Source organism: Ranitomeya variabilis, chromosome 2 (genome assembly GCF_051348905.1).
Source record: "Ranitomeya variabilis isolate aRanVar5 chromosome 2, aRanVar5.hap1, whole genome shotgun sequence".
Taxonomy (NCBI): Eukaryota; Metazoa; Chordata; class Amphibia; order Anura; family Dendrobatidae; genus Ranitomeya; species Ranitomeya variabilis.
This window is the reverse complement of record NC_135233.1, coordinates 959125454-959145319: the sequence shown is the minus strand read 5'-3', so window position 1 is coordinate 959145319 and position 19866 is coordinate 959125454.

Here is a 19866-nt window from a genome sequence, read left to right as displayed (position 1 = left end):
CCTGAAAAACCCTCCTGACCTGTTGGACATGAGAGTCCCAGTCATCCGAAAAAATCAAAATATCATCCAGATACACAATCATAAATTTATCCAAATATTCACGGAAAATGTCATGCATAAAAGACTGAAAGACTGAAGGGGCATTTGAAAGACCAAAAGGCATTACTAAATACTCAAAATGGCCCTCAGGCGTATTAAATGCGGTTTTCCACTCATCCCCCTGCTTAATTCGCACTAAATTATACGCCCCACGAAGATCAATCTTAGAGAACCACTTGGCCCCCTTTATTCGAGCAAACAAATCAGTAAGCAGTGGCAAAGGATACTGATATTTAACCGTGATTTTATTCAAAAGCCGATAATCAATACACGGCCTCAAAGAGCCATCTTTTTTAGATACAAAGAAAAAAACGGCTCCTAAGGGAGATGACGAAGGACGAATATGTCCCTTTTCCAAGGACTCCTTAATATATTCCCGCATAGCAGCACGTTCAGGCACAGATAGATTAAATAAACGACCCTTTGGAAACTTACTGCCCGGAATCAGATCTATAGTACAATCGCAATCTCTGTGCGGAGGTAGTGAACCAAGTTTAGGCTCCTCAAAAACGTCACGATAATCAGATAAAAATTCCGGAATCTCAGAGGGAATAGATGACGAAATGGAAACCAAAGATACGTCCCCATGAGTCCCCTGACATCCCCAGCTTAACACAGACATTGCTTTCCAGTCGAGGACTGGGTTATGAGATTGCAGCCATGGCAATCCAAGCACCAACACATCATGTAGATTATACAACACAAGGAAGCGAATAATCTCCTGGTGATCCGGATTAATACGCATAGTTACTTGTGTCCAGTATTGTGGTTTATTACTAGCCAATGGCGTGGAGTCAATACCCTTCAGAGGTATAGGAACTTCCAGAGGCTCTAAATTAAACCCACAGCGTTTGGCAAAGGACCAATCCATAAGACTCAAAGCGGCGCCAGAGTCGACATAGGCATCCGCGGTAATAGACGATAAAGAGCAAATCAGGGTCACAGATAGAATAAACTTAGACTGTAAAGTGCCAATTGAAACAGACTTATCAACCTTCTTAGTACGTTTAGAGCATGCTGATATAACATGAGTTGAATCACCACAATAGAAGCATAACCCATTTTTTCACCTAAAATTCTGTCGTTCGCTTCTGGACAGAATTCTATCACATTGCATAATCTCTGGCGCCTTCTCAGTAGACACCGCCAAATGGTGCACAGGTTTGCGCTCCCGCAAACGCCGATCAATCTGGATAGCCATTGTCATGGACTCATTCAGACCTGTAGGCACAGGGAACCCCTCCATAACATCTTTAATGGCATCAGAGAGACCCTCTCTGAAATTCGCCGCCAGGGCGCACTCATTCCACTGAGTAAGCACAGACCACTTACGAAATTTTTGGCAGTATATTTCAGCCTCATCTTGCCCTTGAGACAGGGCCATCAAGGCTTTTTCAGCCTGAATCTCTAAATGAGGTTCCTCATAAAGCAACCCCAGAGCCAGGAAAAACGCATCCACATTGAGCAACGCAGGATCCCCTGGTGCCAAAGCAAATGCCCAATCCTGAGGGTCGCCCCGGAGCAAGGAAATTACAATCCTGACCTGCTGTGCAGGATCTCCAGCGGAGCGAGATCTCAGAGACAAAAATAATTTACAATTATGTTTGAAATTCTGGAAGCGAGATCTATCCCCGGAGAAAAATTCAGGTAAAGGAATTCTAGGTTCAGATATAGGAGCTTGAATTACAAAATCCTGTAAACTTTGAACCTTCATAGCGAGATTATTCAAACCTGTAGCTAAACTCTGAGGATCCATTTTAATCAGGTGAAATCAGAACCATTCAAGGATTAGAAGTAGAGAGAGACGAAGGCTGCAGTAAGCAGAGATGCAAGTGAATCAACTAATGAGCAAACTCAGAAAAAAAAAAAAAAAAATTCTCTGCAGACTTCTTTTCTCTCCTTTCTTCTGCCAATTATTTTAACCCTTGGCCGGCCAAACTGTCCTGGTTCTCAATGGCAAGAGACCGTAGTAAAGCATACAAAAGGACTAGCTCTTGGAAGATGGGAACTCGAGCTGACTGTGAGCTAAACCTATCGCACAACTAACAGTGGCCGGGTAGCGTGCCTACGTTTTATCCCTAGACGCCCAGCGCCAGCCGGAGGACTGACTGACCCTAGCAGAGGAAAATACAGACCTGGCTTACCTCTAGAGAAATTTTCCCCAAAAGGCAGACAGTAGCCCCCACATATATTGTCGGTGATTTTAGAGGAAATTGACATACGAAGTATGAAGATAGGTTTAGCAAATTGAGGTCCGCTTACTAGATAGTAGGAAGACAGAAAAGGGAACTTCACAGTCAGCTGAAAACCCTTTCAAAACACCATCCTGAAATTACTTTAAGACTCTAATATCAACTCATGACACCAGAGTGGCAATTTCAGCTCACAAGAGCTTCCAGCCTCAGAAATATTCAAACACAGAGAACTGGAACAAAAATGCAAAACAATCTTAGGACTACAAGTCCAACTTAGCTGATAGTAGTCTAGGAGCAGGAACATGCAACAGAAAGGCTTCTGGTAACATTGTTGGCCGGCATAGAAATGACTGAGGAGCAAGGCTAAATAGAAACTCCCACATCTGTTATGACCCCAATGGCGAGGGTCTCAGAGGAACGTGGAAGTCTGCAGAATACAAAAATCCAGCTCATAGGGCAGTGGTAACTGGGTTGACCATATATCTACTCCTAACGCCAACACTAGAAGTAGCCGGGGATCATTCCTACGTTGATTCTAGATGACACGCGCCAGCCGGAGAATCTAGCTACCCCTAGTAGAGGAAAACAAAGACCTTTCTTGCCTCCAGAGAAGGGGACCCCAAAGCTGGATAGAAGCCCCCCACAAATAATGACGGTGAGGTAAGAGGAAATGACAAACACAGAAATGAATCAGGTTTTAGCACAGAGAGGCCCGCTTACTGATAGCAGAATAAAGAAAGGTAACTTATATGGTCAACAAAAACCCTATCAAAATCCACACTGGAAATTCAAGAACCCCCGAACCGTCTAACGGTCCGGGGGGAGAACACCAGCCCCCTAGAGCTTCCAGCAAAGGACAGGATATAGATTTGGAACAAGCTGGACAAAAATACAAAACTAAAACAAATAGCAAAAAGCAAAAGGCAGACTTAGCTGATATAACTGGAACCAGGATCAGTAGACAAGAGCACAGCAGACTAGCTCTGATAACTACGTTGCCAGGCATTGAACTGAAGGTCCAGGGAGCTTATATAGCAACACCCCTAACTAACGACCCAGGTGCGGATAAAAGGAATGACAGAAAAACCAGAGTCAAAAAACTAGTAACCACTAGAGGGAGCAAAAAGCAAATTCACAACACAACCCCCCCCTTAGTGAGGGGTCACCGAACCCTCACCACGACCACCAGGGCGATCAGGATGAGCGGCATGAAAGGCACGAACTAAATCGGCCGCATGAACATCAGAGGCGACCACCCAGGAATTATCCTCCTGACCATAGCCCTTCCACTTGACCAGGTACTGAAGCCTCCGCCTGGAGAGGCGAGAATCCAAGATCTTCTCCACCACGTACTCCAACTCGCCCTCAACCAACACCGGAGCAGGAGGCTCAGCAGAAGGAACTACAGGCACAATGTACCGCCGCAACAAGGACCTATGAAATACATTGTGAATAGCAAACGACACAGGAAGATCCAGACGAAAAGATACAGGATTAAGGATTTCCAATATCTTGTAAGGCCCAATAAAACGAGGTTTAAATTTGGGAGAGGAGACCTTCATAGGAACAAAGCGGGAAGAAAGCCATACCAAATCCCCAACGCGTAGTCGGGGACCCACACCGCGGCGGCGGTTGGCAAAGCGCTGAGCCTTCTCCTGTGACAACTTCAAGTTGTCCACCACATGATTCCAGATCTGCTGCAACCTATCCACCACAGAATCCACCCCAGGACAGTCAGAAGGCTCCACATGACCCGAAGAAAAGCGAGGATGGAAACCAGAGTTGCAGAAAAAAGGCGAAACCAAGGTGGCGGAACTAGCCCGATTATTAAGGGCAAACTCAGCCAACGGCAAGAATGTCACCCAATCGTCCTGATCAGCAGAGACAAAACACCTCAAATAAGCCTCCAAAGTCTGATTGGTTCGCTCCGTCTGTCCATTAGTCTGAGGGTGGAAAGCAGACGAAAACGACAAATCAATGCCCATCCTACTACAAAAGGATCGCCAGAACCTGGAAACGAACTGGGATCCTCTGTCTGACACAATATTCTCAGGGATGCCGTGCAAACGAACCACGTTCTGGAAAAACACAGGAACCAGATCGGAAGAGGAAGGCAGCTTAGGCAAAGGAACCAAATGGACCATCTTGGAGAAGCGATCACATATCACCCAGATAACGGACATGCCCTGAGATAGCGGAAGATCAGAAATGAAATCCATGGAGATATGTGTCCAAGGTCTCTTCGGGACAGGCAAGGGCAAGAGCAAACCGCTGGCACGAGAACAGCAAGGCTTAGCTCGAGCACAAGTCCCACAGGACTGCACAAATGACCGCACATCCCTTGACAAGGAAGGCCACCAAAAGGACCTGGCCACCAGATCTCTGGTGCCAAAAATTCCCGGGTGACCTGCCAACACCGAGGAATGAACCTCGGAAATGACTCTGCTGGTCCACTTATCCGGGACAAACAGTCTGTCAGGTGGACAAGACTCAGGCCTATCAGCCTGAAATCTCTGCAACACACGTCGCAGATCCGGAGAAATAGCTGACAAGATAACTCCATCTTTAAGAATACCAACAGGATCAGCGACTCCAGGAGCATCAGGCACAAAGCTCCTAGAAAGAGCATCGGCCTTCACATTCTTTGAACCTGGTAAATACGAGACAACAAAATCAAAGCGGGAGAAAAACAATGACCAGCGGGCCTGTCTCGGATTAAGGCGTTTAGCAGACTCGAGATACATCAGATTTTTGTGATCAGTCAAGACCACCACACGATGCTTAGCACCCTCGAGCCAATGACGCCACTCCTCAAATGCCCATTTCATGGCCAACAACTCCCGATTGCCCACATCATAATTTCGCTCGGCAGGCGAAAACTTCCTAGAGAAAAAGGCACAAGGTTTCATAACAGAGCAACCAGGGCCTCTCTGCGACAACACGGCCCCTGCCCCAATCTCCGAAGCATCCACCTCAACCTGAAAGGGAAGTGAGACGTCAGGCTGGCACAGAACAGGCGCCGAAGTAAACCGGCGTTTCAACTCCTGGAAAGCCTCCACGGCAGCAGGAGCCCAGTTAGCTACATCGGAGCCCTTCTTGGTCATATCCGTCAAAGGTTTCACAATGCTAGAAAAATTAGCAATAAAACGACGGTAGAAGTTAGCGAAGCCCAAGAACTTCTGAAGACTCTTAACTGACGAGGGCTGAGTCCAATCAAGAATAGCTCGGACCTTGACTGGGTCCATCTCCACAGCAGAAGGGGAAAAAATGAACCCCAAAAAGGGAACCTTTTGTACACCAAAGAGACACTTTGAGCCCTTGACAAACAAAGAATTTTCACGCAAAATTTTAAAGACCAACCTGACCTGCTCCACATGCGAATCCCAATTATCAGAAAAAACCAAAATATCATCCAGATAAACAATCAAAAATTTATCCAGATACTTCCGGAAAATGTCATGCATAAAGGACTGAAAAACTGAAGGCGCATTGGAGAGCCCAAAAGGCATCACCAAGTACTCAAAATGACCTTCGGGCGTATTGAATGCGGTTTTCCATTCATCACCTTGCTTAATGCGCACAAGGTTGTACGCACCACGAAGGTCTATCTTGGTGAACCACTTGGCACCCTTAATCCGGGCAAACAAGTCAGACAACAGCGGTAAAGGATACTGAAATTTGACAGTGATCTTATTTAAAAGCCGATAATCAATACAAGGTCTCAAAGATCCGTCCTTTTTTGCCACAAAAAAGAATCCCGCACCAAGAGGGGAAGAAGACGGACGAATATGTCCTTTCTCCAGAGACTCCTTGATATATGAACGCATAGCGGTATGTTCAGGTACCGACAGATTAAACAGTCTTCCCTTAGGAAACTTACTGCCTGGGATCAAATCTATAGCACAGTCACAGTCCCTATGAGGAGGCAGTGCACTGGACTCAGACTCACTGAAGACATCCTGATAATCAGACAAATACTCCGGAACTTCCGAAGGCGTAGAAGAAGCAATAGACACAGGCAGGGAATCCCCATGAATACCACGACAGCCCCAACTTGAGACTGACATAGCCTTCCAGTCCAGGACTGGATTATGGGTCTGTAACCATGGCAGCCCTAAAACAACCAAATCATGCATTTTATGTAAAACCAGGAAACGTATCACCTCGCGGTGTTCAGGAGTCATGCACATGGTAACCTGTGTCCAATACTGCGGTTTATTTGCTGCCAATGGTGTAGCATCAATACCCCTAAGAGGAATAGGATTTTCCAATGGTTCAAGAGCAAAACCACAGCGCTTAGCAAATGAGAGATCCATGAGACTCAGGGCAGCACCTGAATCTACAAACGCCATGACAGGATAAGATGACAGTGAGCAAATCAAAGTTACAGACAGAATAAATTTAGGTTGCAAATTACCAACGGTGACAGGACTAACAACCTTAGCTATACGTTTAGAGCATGCTGAGATAACATGTGTAGAATCACCACAGTAGTAGCACAAGCCATTCCGGCGTCTATGAATTTTCCGCTCATTTCTAGTCAGGATTCTATCACATTGCATTAAATCAGGTGTCTGTTCAGACAACACCATGAGGGAATTTGCGGTTTTGCGCTCCCGCAACCGCCGGTCAATTTGAATAGCCAGTGCCATAGTATCATTCAGACCTGTGGGAATGGGAAAACCCACCATAACATTCTTAATGGCTTCAGAAAGGCCATTTCTAAAATTAGCGGCCAGTGCACACTCGTTCCAATGTGTCAGCACGGACCATTTCCGAAATTTTTGGCAATACACTTCAGCCTCGTCCTGCCCCTGAGACATAGCCAGCAAGGCCTTTTCTGCCTGAATCTCAAGATTGGGTTCCTCATAAAGTAAACCGAGCGCCAGAAAAAACGCATCAAGATCAGCCAATGCCGGATCTCCTGGCGCCAGCGAAAAAGCCCAATCCTGAGGGTCGCCCCGTAAGAACGAAATAACAATTTTTACTTGCTGAGCAGAATCTCCAGATGAACAGGGTCTCAGGGACAAAAACAATTTACAATTATTCACGAAATTCCTAAACTTAAACCTGTCTCCGGAAAACAGTTCAGGAATCGGTATTTTAGGTTCTGACCTAGGATTTCTGATAACATAGTCTTGTATGCCCTGCACACGAGTAGCCAGCTGGTCCACACTTGTAATCAAGGTCTGGACATTCATGTCTGCAGCAAGCATAGCCACTCTGAGGTAAAGGGGAAGAAGAAAAAAAAAAAAAACTCAGAATCTTCTTTCTTATAATCCCTCTTCTGCAATGCATTAAACATTTAATACTGGCCTGGCAAACTGTTATGACCCCAATGGCGAGGGTCTCAGAGGAACGTGGAAGTCTGCAGAATACAAAAATCCAGCTCATAGGGCAGTGGTAACTGGGTTGACCATATATCTACTCCTAACGCCAACACTAGAAGTAGCCGGGGATCATTCCTACGTTGATTCTAGATGACACGCGCCAGCCGGAGAATCTAGCTACCCCTAGTAGAGGAAAACAAAGACCTTTCTTGCCTCCAGAGAAGGGGACCCCAAAGCTGGATAGAAGCCCCCCACAAATAATGACGGTGAGGTAAGAGGAAATGACAAACACAGAAATGAATCAGGTTTTAGCACAGAGAGGCCCGCTTACTGATAGCAGAATAAAGAAAGGTAACTTATATGGTCAACAAAAACCCTATCAAAATCCACACTGGAAATTCAAGAACCCCCGAACCGTCTAACGGTCCGGGGGGAGAACACCAGCCCCCTAGAGCTTCCAGCAAAGGACAGGATATAGATTTGGAACAAGCTGGACAAAAATACAAAACCAAAACAAATAGCAAAAAGCAAAAGGCAGACTTAGCTGATATAACTGGAACCAGGATCAGTAGACAAGAGCACAGCAGACTAGCTCTGATAACTACGTTGCCAGGCATTGAACTGAAGGTCCAGGGAGCTTATATAGCAACACCCCTAACTAACGACCCAGGTGCGGATAAAAGGAATGACAGAAAAACCAGAGTCAAAAAACTAGTAACCACTAGAGGGAGCAAAAAGCAAATTCACAACACACATCCTGATGGAAACAGGTGAACAGAGGAGATGAAGCACACAAGTTCAGTACCACCAGTAACCACCGGGGGAGCCCAGAAACCAAATTCACAACAGGCTATGGTCAGGAGGATAATTCCTGGGTTGTCGCCTCTGATGTTCATGCGGCCGATTTGGTTCGTGCCTTCCACGCAGCTCATCCTGATCGCCCTGGGGGTCTTGATGAGGGTTCGGTGACCCCTCCTCAAGGGGGGGTACTGTTGTGAACTCTATTTTTGGGCTCCCTCTAGTGGTCACAAGCGGTACTGTGTAGTGTTGTCTTTCTGCAGGTTGGCTGCATCAGCTGGTTCGTTATCCTTGGTTGGTTCCTATTTAGCTCACCTGGATACTCAGTTCCTTGCCTGCTATCAATGTTTTCAGTGCTCTTCAGATTCCTTGTGACTACCTTGCTCCCAGTCTCTCCAAGACAAGCTAAGTTTTTGTTTGTTCATTTTTTGATTATCAGCATTCATCATGTTTCTTGTCCAGCTTGCTAAAATGTGATTTCTTCGCTTGCTGGTTGCTCTAGGGGACTGGGTTTCTCCCCCCACACCGTTAGTTGGTGCGGGGTTCTTGAAATCTCAGAGTGGATATTTTGTAAGGGTTTTTTACTGACCGCATAGATTCCCTTTTCTGTTTTCTGCTATCTAGTATTAGTGGGCCTCATTTGCTGAATCTGCTTTCACCCCTGTGTATGTGCCTTCCTCTTACCTCACCGTTATTATTTGTTGGGGGCTTCTATATCTTTGGGGATTATTCCTCTGGAGGCAAGAGAGGTCTTTCTTTCTCTCTAGGGGTAGTTAGTTCCTCAGGCTGGCTCGAGACGTCTAGGATTTTTAGGCACGTTCACCGGCTACTTCTAGTGTGTTTGGATAGGTTCAGATTTGCGGTCAGTCCAGTTTGCCACCTCCCTAGAGCTTGTCCTATGTTTGTTACTTAGCTGGAGTAATTTGTGATCCTCAACCACTAAGGATCATAACACTTTCCCTCACATGGTTCCACCTCCAACTTATTGTGTAAACAATTCTGTGCATTAGATTCTGCATGCGTTTTTTTATTATTTTTTTAATTAGTTTTGAGTCCTACATTGTCAGGTTTAGCTTTACTGTAACCTGCTTCAAAGCTTAATTTTAAAGGAGTAATCCACCTCTATTTTATTTTAAATGACCCAAAATATTGCAAAGTAAAAATAAAACCTGATGCAATTGCACGCCTCAGCAAATCCAAAGATTTCCGAAGCACCACAGAGATCCTTATAAAAATCCAATCTTTATATCAAAATACTTAAAACATCACAGCAATGAGCAGACAAAAATAGAGCAACATTTTGGCCAAATGGCCTTACTCTAGCCTAAAATACAGGGACTGTATTTTAGGCTTAAAAAGGTGACTGTATTTTAGGCTTGACAAAGGCCATTTAGCCTAAACTTTGCTCTTTTTTGTCTCTTCGTTGCTCTGATGTTTTAAATATTTTTAAATATAGATTGGATTTTTATAAGAATCTCTATGGTGCCTCGGATATCTTTGGATTTGCTGCTGTTTTTGGAACAGGTGGGAGGTCCTGTCGAGTAGCACATACTCATCAATGGTGCATATGAACTTTATACTGGACTGAGCAATTACATGCCGCAATAGTCACATGCCAATCCCAGACCAAAAAGAAAGTAGAGTTGCCAGTGGTTTACGCGGGCATAATTAGAAAGAGAATTATAGGAATTGGTAAGCTATTTCCAACTTTTAGATTTTTTTACTTTTTATTTTACACCATTTTGCCTGTTGTTGAAAAAAAATACAATTTCAGGTGTCAATGACTGTCACGATATGGTATGAAATATCATATAAGTTTAGTTTCTCTTGTCAGCCCAGGATGTGGGCTAAGAAACCCCCCTTCTCTTTTTCTTCAGAGTTGAGCTGCCTTTCCACTGTGCATGGGGGAAGAGAGTTTTATTGACGAAAGGCATTTACGACCGGTATTTCCTGTAGTAGACAGTGCTCAGCTTTAACTGTTAGAGAAACTTCTAGAACCATGCGGTCCTTTGTTCTGTTATTGTGAGATATTAGACAAACTATTTAGGATAGTAGAATGATAAATACATATTCTTGATCTCCATCGAAGCATCTACCCATCACTCTAAACACAGTCGTCTAACTCCATCGGGGGAAGAAGTAGGGATTGCTCTGTAAATAATAGGACATATTTGATCTCATAAGAAAGCTCATGTTAATACAAGCTGAATGCTGGGTGTGATATGATTCTGATATGTACTGGAACGGAGTTATAAGCATTAGACCAATTTGTATTCAAAGTACTCAGACTGAAAGGTAGGAGGATCTGAAAAAGCCAGCCCTTTCTGTGAGGTCACAGGCTGTAGGTTATAAAGTTGCTGGCAGGCTTCCAGGGGGGGAGTTGTGAGTTTTTACCTGAAGCGACCAGACTGCGAGTGCCAATGCACTGGGATAGATGGAAAGCTCTCCTAGCCTAGCCTGCAATGCAATGATCTGAGAATATGTGAGTGTTACCTTTTCTTCCTTTAATCCTTTTATTTTCATAATTACCTTGTACATATTTGCAATTGTCTCATTTGTAACATCTTTGTAAAATATTTTATAAACACTGCCTAAAAATCATTTATGGGGTATAATATTTAATACTAGTTCGTTCTTCCTGCCCTAAACCGTACCCTGTCTCTGAAGGGAATTACGCTACTGTTTTGGGTTGCTCCGGACCGTTTAATCGGAGCTGGTGGCGGCGATACCGTGTGCAGACTCTTGGGAGATTGTAGCGACTGCGGCTTGATAATTATTGTTCCTGCCTGAGCGGGAGTAGTTATCGCGTCACTGCAGTCTGCCCAATAGCCAGTACATAGCAGGCAGCCATTCTGGCGACTAATTACCCTAGGTGCAGTACCTAATCTGACCTGAGAGTAAGGGGGGCGCCAGAGAGCTGCAAGTGTTAAGGGGAACTGTAAGCGGGATACACAAATCCCTGCAGTTCATGGTATATTGAAGAGCAGTGGGATACCTAAAATAAGCCCCTGCTGTAAACAAGAGGTCAATAGCCTCGTGTGTGTTTTTTCATCACATTGTGGCAGTGGAGGGATAACAGGATAAGCCCCCCTGCACATGTGATAGCCGTCTGCTGGTCTAAAGTCACCCCAATCCGTGACATATTGTGGGCAGCGGCTAAGGGATCTTGACAGTCACGGTGTGAATCGTGACAAATTGGTGGCAAGGCGGTGGGATATTAGAGCATTAGTGATTTGGTTTGAGCAATCATTCCTCTCACTAAAAACTTGCAGAAAGTTCTTGCGAGAACTCTGCGCAAATAAGTTTGGAGAACGAACTCAGTGTTTATTAGTTGTGAGACAATTGTGTACTGGTAATTATCCCTTCCCTTTTTCTTCGTTTTCTATCCTATCTTTTATTTGGCAACCATGGTTGTGCTGGGAGAAACCTTTTATGAGCAGCAGACCAAAGACACCCTTGTGGCCTTGTGCAAGTCACAGCACATTGACTATGCAAACAAAAACAAAAGCCAACTGGTCGCAGTCCTGATGCAATGGGAAGCCGCTCTAGACCACTCACAGAGCCCAGAAGCCGCAGATGCCAGCACCAGCGAACATGGTGCTGCAGCAGAGGTCCAACCACTGAATGCTCGCCCCGTTAGCAATCCGGGCGAATTGGACCCCCACCTGCAGGCAGCCTTGAAAGAATTCCCCGCTGACGACCATGAGGGACGGCGACAGCTGATCCAGCAATACCAGGAGCGAGCCGAGGCCCGAGCCGAGCGAGAGGCCCAAGCGCAGCGGGAGTACCAGCTGCAGATGGCCCGACTGCAAATGCAGGGGTCGTCCCAGTCCAGTCGTGAGCCCAGCAGCGCTCAGACACCAAAGCCCCGGCCCGACCACTTTCCTGTTATGGAAAAGGATGGGGACTTGGACACTTTTCTGCGGGCCTTTGAGAAGGCCTGCAGACAGTACCAGCTGCCTACACAAGAATGGGCACGGTACCTGACACCAGGGCTGAGAGGAAAAGCTCTGGAGGCGTTTGCTGTCCTCCCTCAAGAACAAGATGGTGACTATGAGGCCATCAAGCAGGCTCTCATAGCTAAGTACCAGCTTACACCCGAGGTGTACCGTAAAAAGTTTCGGACCCTCCTACGTGGCCCACACGACAGTTACAGTGATGTGGTGCATAGACTGGGGACCCACTTTGACCAGTGGACCCAAGGACTGTCAGTGACCACCTTTACACAGCTGCGAGACCTGATGATCAAAGACCAGTTCTTCCGTCTTTGCCCAACTGAAGTGCGACAGTTCGTGATGGACAGAGAACCCAACGATGTGACGAAAGCAGCGCAGATTGCCGATGCCTATGAGGCCAACCGTAGATCGGAAGTGCGGAAGCCAGTCACCACCAGCTGGAGAGGGGGTAAGCCTGCAGCCAACGCCAGTACCCCTGCCAGCCAACACACCAGAGGTCCTGTCCCCGTGGCCAACAGCACCAGACCTACCACCGAACTTCGCCAGTGTTACCACTGCAGGCAGACTGGACACCTCAGTCACCAATGTCCAGCCAAGCAGAAGAACCCCTCATCCCAGGCCCCAGGGCCTAATGCAGCTGTTCTTTTGGTGGGTGGTGTGGTTGGGAGGGTGTGTGACAACGTACAGCCCGTCACTGTGGGAGGTCGTGTTGCTACCGGCCTCAAGGACACCGGGGCTGAACGAACCCTCATCCGACCCGAACTGGCGGCCCCTGAAGAAATCATTCCGGGGAAAACCCTGATGATGATGATGATGATGATGATGGGAAATCGCATGTGTTACCTGACCATGCTTTATCTTGTAGTGATGCATCTGTTAACCATTTTTTCCCTAGGATTGATGGTGAAAATGTTGTACCTGTGCCAACTGTATCTGATAATAATGTTTCTGTGAAAGTTGATGTGTCCATAGGTACAGGAGTGCTCAGCCACGTCGCTCTGCGGAGTAAGACGGCTGAGGAACCCCTAGCAGGGGCAAGTGTCGGTGCTACAAGAAATGGGGAGATACATGGGAACCGTGAGGAAGGTGATGCCATGCAATTGACCAGTGCCACCGAGGAAGGTAACTGGCCCATAAGTAGCAATGCTCCTGAGGTAATGGGGGTGGATGGGGAGGTAGAGCCCATAGCAGCGTCGGCTGTTGGGTCTGTAGAAATCCCCGGGGAGACAGCCTACGTAGCTGCTGTCACCCGCAGTCAGAGTGCCCGGAACGCAGATACCTGTCTGCCTCCCGGACCCTCCTCAGTCATCAGTGTGACTGAACCAGAGGTGGACCCAGAGCAGGTCCCAGAGGGCTCCCGTGGGGAAGGGACCCTGACATCGCTTCTGGCTTCCCCTAGCCAGGAGTTTCAGGCCGCTCTGCACACAGATGCGAGCCTAGAGAGTTTGAGACAACTCGCCGGGACGTCATTCTCCGAGACTGATAAGGAGAAGGTGTTCTGGGAAGGAGGAAGGTTGTACCGGGAGACAGTACCCGGAGAATCACAAAAGGAGTGGTTGAGGGAAAGACAGCTGGTCGTCCCACAGCAATTCCGGGGTGAGTTGTTGCGGATTGCCCATGAGATCCCGCTAGTCCGCTGGACACTTGGGGATCAGCAAAACTAAGGCCCGGCTGTCTCAACACTTCTATTGGCCTAAGATGGGGACAGATGTGTCAAACTACTGCCGCTCCTGTGTCACCTGTCAAAGAGTGGGGAAGGCGGGGCCTGCTCTTAAGGCTCCCCTGATCCCTTTGCCAGTGATAGAGGAGCCTTTCCAGAGGATTGCGGTGGACATTGTGGGCCCGCTGGCCGTCTCCAGCAGCTCTGGAAAGCGATTTATTCTTACTGTGGTAGACTACGCTACCCGGTACCCAGAGGCAGTAGCTCTGTCGTCAACTAGGGCAGATAAGGTGGCGGATGCCCTGTTGGCTATCTTTTCACGGGTAGGATTTCCCAGGGAAATGCTTACTGATCGAGGGACCCAATTTATGTCTCACCTAATGGAGGCTCTCTGTAAGAAAATGCAGGTGAAGCACCTGGTATCGAGTGCGTATCACCCACAGACCAATGGCTTGTGTGAACGTTTCAATGGTACCCTCAAACAGATGCTACGCATGCTGGTTGAGACACAAGGGCGCGACTGGGAGCGGTACCTCCCACACCTGCTATTTGCTTACCGAGAGGTTCCGCAGGCCTCGACGGGGTTCTCCCCCTTCGAGCTCCTGTACGGCAGGCGAGTCCGGGGACCCCTTGGGTTGGTAAGAGAATCCTGGGAAGAGGAGCCGAACCCTTCTGAAGTGTCCATAGTGGAGTATGTCATGCGCTTCCGTGACAAGATGCAGACCTTGACGCAGTTGGTGCATGACAACATGACGCAGGCTCAGGCTGATCAGAAGCACTGGTACGACCAGAACGCCCGAGAGCGGACCTACCACGTGGGTCAAAAGGTGTGGGTGCTGGTTCCTGTACCAACAGATAAGCTTCAGGAAGCCTGGGAGGGCCCATACGTCGTCCACCAACAGCTCAACCCGGTCACCTACGTGGTCACGCTTGACCACGCTCGGGGTAGGCGAAAGGCCTTTCACGTCAACATGATGAAGGCTCATCACGAACGTGAACCTTTCGTCCTACCGGTCTGCAGCTTACCCGAAGACGGGGAGGAAGACACCCTCCTGGACATGCTGGCCCAAGCCAAGGCCCGTGGGTCCATTGAGGACGTGGAGGTGAGCGCCTCGCTAGATGAACCACAGCGGTTGCAGTTGCAAACCACACTGGAACCCTTCCGGGTCGTGTTCTCCAACCGGCCTGGAAGGACTGAGTTAGCGGTCCATGAGGTGGACACCGGGAATCACGCCCCACTACGGCGAACACCCTATCGAATCTCTGACCAGGTGCAGCAGATTATGCGCCAGGAGATTGATGAGATGTTACAGCTGGGGGTGATTCGACGGTCAAAGAGCGCGTGGGCCTCACCTGTAGTTCTCGTGCCAAAGAAGGACCGGACCACCCGGTTCTGCGTGGACTACAGGGGGCTCAACGCCATTACAGCCTCTGACGCGCACCCAATGCCGCGCATCGAGGAGCTGCTTGAGAAGTTAGCTGGCGCAGAATACCTGACAATAATGGATCTGAGTCGCGGATACTGGCAGATTCCCCTGAGCCCCGAGGCGCAGGAGAAGTCCGCCTTTATCACACCCTTTGGACTGTACGAGTCCACGGTCATGCCCTTCGGCATGAAGAATGCCCCTGCCACTTTCCAGCGGATGGTCAATCTCCTGCTTCAGGGACTGGAGAAGTACGCTGTGGCGTACTTAGATGACATTGCCATCTTCAGTCCCTCCTGGGATGAACACCTGCAGCATCTCGAGGAGGAGCTCGGGCGAATTCACCGAGCAGGACTGACCATCAAGCCGGGAAAGTGCCAGATGGGCATGAGGGAGGTTCACTACCTGGGGCACCGGGTAGGCGGAGGCACCCTGAAACCGGAGCCTGACAAAGTGGGCGTGATCGTGAACTGGCCCACTCCCAGGAACAAGAAACAGGTGATGTCCTTCCTGGGCACTGCAGGGTACTATAGGCGCTTCGTGCAGCACTATAGTAGCCTGGCAAAACCTTTGACGGACCTCACCAGGAAGAAGCTACCCCACATCGTCAACTGGACAGATGGCTGTGAGGGGGCCTTCCAGGCGTTGAAAACAGCACTGTGCAACGCCCCTGTGTTGAAAGCAGTCGACAGCAGTCGACCGTTCTTGGTACAGACCGACGCCAGCGAGTTTGGCCTTGGTGCTGTGCTCAGCCAGGTTGACTCGGAGGACCAAGAGCACCCCGTGTTGTACCTGAGCCGGAAACTTTTGCCGAGGGAAGTGGCCTACTCCACCATTGAGAAGGAGTGCCTGGCCATAGTCTGGGCCCTGCAGCGCTTGCAGCCCTACTTGTACGGTCGCACCTTCACCGTGGTGACCGACCACAACCCTCTGCGCTGGCTAATCACCATGTGTGGAACCAATGGCAGGTTGCTGCGCTGGAGCCTTGCCCTTCAGCAATTTGACTTCACCATTAAACACAAAGCGGGCAAAGAGCATGGGAATGCAGATGGACTCTCCCGCCAGGGTGAACCCACGGAGGTGCGCATGGAGGCATACCGAGAGGTTCTGCCGCCGTAGCGCACGCTAAAAGGGGGAGGTGTCACGATATGGTATGAAATATCATATAAGTTTAGTTTCTCTTGTCAGCCCAGGATGTGGGCTAAGAAACCCCCCTTCTCTTTTTCTTCAGAGTTGAGCTGCCTTTCCACTGTGCATGGGGGAAGAGAGTTTTATTGACGAAAGGCATTTACGACCGGTATTTCCTGTAGTAGACAGTGCTCAGCTTTAACTGTTAGAGAAACTTCTAGAACCATGCGGTCCTTTGTTCTGTTATTGTGAGATATTAGACAAACTATTTAGGATAGTAGAATGATAAATACATATTCTTGATCTCCATCGAAGCATCTACCCATCACTCTAAACACAGTCGTCTAACTCCATCGGGGGAAGAAGTAGGGATTGCTCTGTAAATAATAGGACATATTTGATCTCATAAGAAAGCTCATGTTAATACAAGCTGAATGCTGGGTGTGATATGATTCTGATATGTACTGGAACGGAGTTATAAGCATTAGACCAATTTGTATTCAAAGTACTCAGACTGAAAGGTAGGAGGATCTGGAAAAGCCAGCCCTTTCTGTGAGGTCACAGGCTGTAGGTTATAAAGTTGCTGGCAGGCTTCCAGGGGGGGAGTTGTGAGTTTTTACCTGAAGCGACCAGACTGCGAGTGCCAATGCACTGGGATAGATGGAAAGCTCTCCTAGCCTAGCCTGCAATGCAATGATCTGAGAATATGTGAGTGTTACCTTTTCTTCCTTTAATCCTTTTATTTTCATAATTACCTTGTACATATTTGCAATTGTCTCATTTGTAACATCTTTGTAAAATATTTTATAAACACTGCCTAAAAATCATTTATGGGGTATAATATTTAATACTAGTTCGTTCTTCCTGCCCTAAACCGTACCCTGTCTCTGAAGGGAATTACGCTACTGTTTTGGGTTGCTCCGGACCGTTTAATCGGAGCTGGTGGCGGCGATACCGTGTGCAGACTCTTGGGAGATTGTAGCGACTGCGGCTTGATAATTATTGTTCCTGCCTGAGCGGGAGTAGTTATCGCGTCACTGCAGTCTGCCCAATAGCCAGTACATAGCAGGCAGCCATTCTGGCGACTAATTACCCTAGGTGCAGTACCTAATCTGACCTGAGAGTAAGGGGGGGCGCCAGAGAGCTGCAAGTGTTAAGGGGAACTGTAAGCAGGATACACAAATCCCTGCAGTTCATGGTATACTGAAGAGCAGTGGGATACCTAAAATAAGCCCCTGCTGTAAACAAGAGGTCAATAGCCTCGTGTGTGTTTTTTCATCACATTGTGGCAGTGGAGGGATAACAGGATAAGCCCCCCTGCACATGTGATAGCCGTCTGCTGGTCTAAAGTCACCCCAATCCGTGACATATTGTGGGCAGCGGCTAAGGGATCTTGACAGTCACGGTGTGAATCGTGACAATGACCCTTTTAAATTGTACCAGTAATTCTTTTCTACACCTAACTGAAGAAGGCATGTTGTGCCTGAGTGAAGTGATGGAAATGTTTTTATATACTGAACTTGGTTGGATTATTGTTAATTTTGAATAAAGCAACACATTTATTAAAAAGTGAAGAATAAATAGAAATGTATGAAAATCATTTGTGATATAGCTCATCAACATTTTTCAAAGATAGCCACATAAAATGTTCTTCAGTGCAGAGATGCCTGAAATATTCATTGGGAGAAATGGATGAAATAAATGTATCAATTAATATTTCAAGCAATTTCACAATGGCATGTTGTAAAAAAGAGACACTAAATGGCGAGAGCGCAGCTTGCAAGAGCTTATATTATCAATGTCTTATGAAGCATTTAAATGCTTAATTACAGTCAAATATTAAATTGTCTCTCTCTCTGGCTGACTGTGCACCCTATAAAAATGTACTAGATGAAATTATTTCAAATTTGTGTTATGGGATAATCATTTCTATTGGAAATCTTTTATTCAGAACCAAACATTAATCCTTCCCAATGTAAGTCTGGATTAAGAAACAAAGATTGGGATTCACAATGTGAGGGATCATTCAGATGTCAGTGGTTTCCACCTGGAAGAAAAATTGACTAATTATTCTCATCAGACTTTGATCAGAGTTTGATTAGAGTTTGATAAGATTGTACATTTGTACAGCCCCAAAAAATATCATAGGTATGAGTGCTATCAGTGGAAACTTCAGATAAAACTGGTATTAGAAAATCAGATGTGTGAACGAGCCCTCAGTAATTAAAAAAAACTAAATACAGAACAAAATCTGCCTGATTTAGTGCTGAATTTGCTTTTACAGAGTTTTCTGTGGAAACTTTCTGCAGCAAAACCATTATGCAAGGACATATCCTAAGTAGTGATGAGCGAATAAACTTGTTACTCGAGATTTCTTGAGCACGCTCGTGTGTCCTCCGAGTATTTCTTAGTGCTCGGAGATTTAGTTTTCCTCACCTCAGCTGAATGATTTACAGCTACTAGCCAGCCTGATTACATGTGGGGATTCCCTAGAAACCAGGCAACCCCCACATGTACTTAGCCTGGCTAATAGCTGTATATCATTCAGCTGAGGCGATGAAAACTGAATCTACGAGCACTAACAAATACTCGTAGGTCACCCGAGCGTGTTCAGGAAATCTCGAGTAATGAGTATATTCGCTCATCAGTAATCCTAAGTTCATACTTGACAGGAAAAGCAAATATGGATTTTGTGGTGGATTACTTGTGAATTTTTCATCTCCAAAGACACTGGGTAAGCTTCTCAGACCCTCTTCAATCCGGTTTCCACTCTTTACACTCTACTGAAACTGCCCTCACTAAAGTCTCTAATGATCTAACAGCTAAACCTAATGGTCACTGCTCCCTGCTAATTCTCCTGGATCTCTCTGCAGCATTCCACACTGTTGATCATTAGCTCCTCCTCGGCTCCATTGGCCTCAAAGACACCGTTCTCTCCTGGTTCTCCTCCAACCTCTTGTACTACTACTAATAATTGTGTTTCTATAGCGCCAACATATTCCGTAGCACTTTAAACTTTAGTGTGGACTTGTACAGACAATAAAAGACATTACAGCATAACAATAATCGCATAAATCAACAGATACCAAGAGGAATGAGGGCCCTGCTCACAAGCTTACAAACTATGAGGAAACGGGAGACACAAAAGGTGGATAGTAACAATTGCGATCATTGTTCTGACCAGTCATATTGTAATAAATCAGGTGTTCATGTAATGCTGCATGAACAGATTATCAGCCATAATGTGTAAAAGTAAAGACACAGAGGGCTATTAAA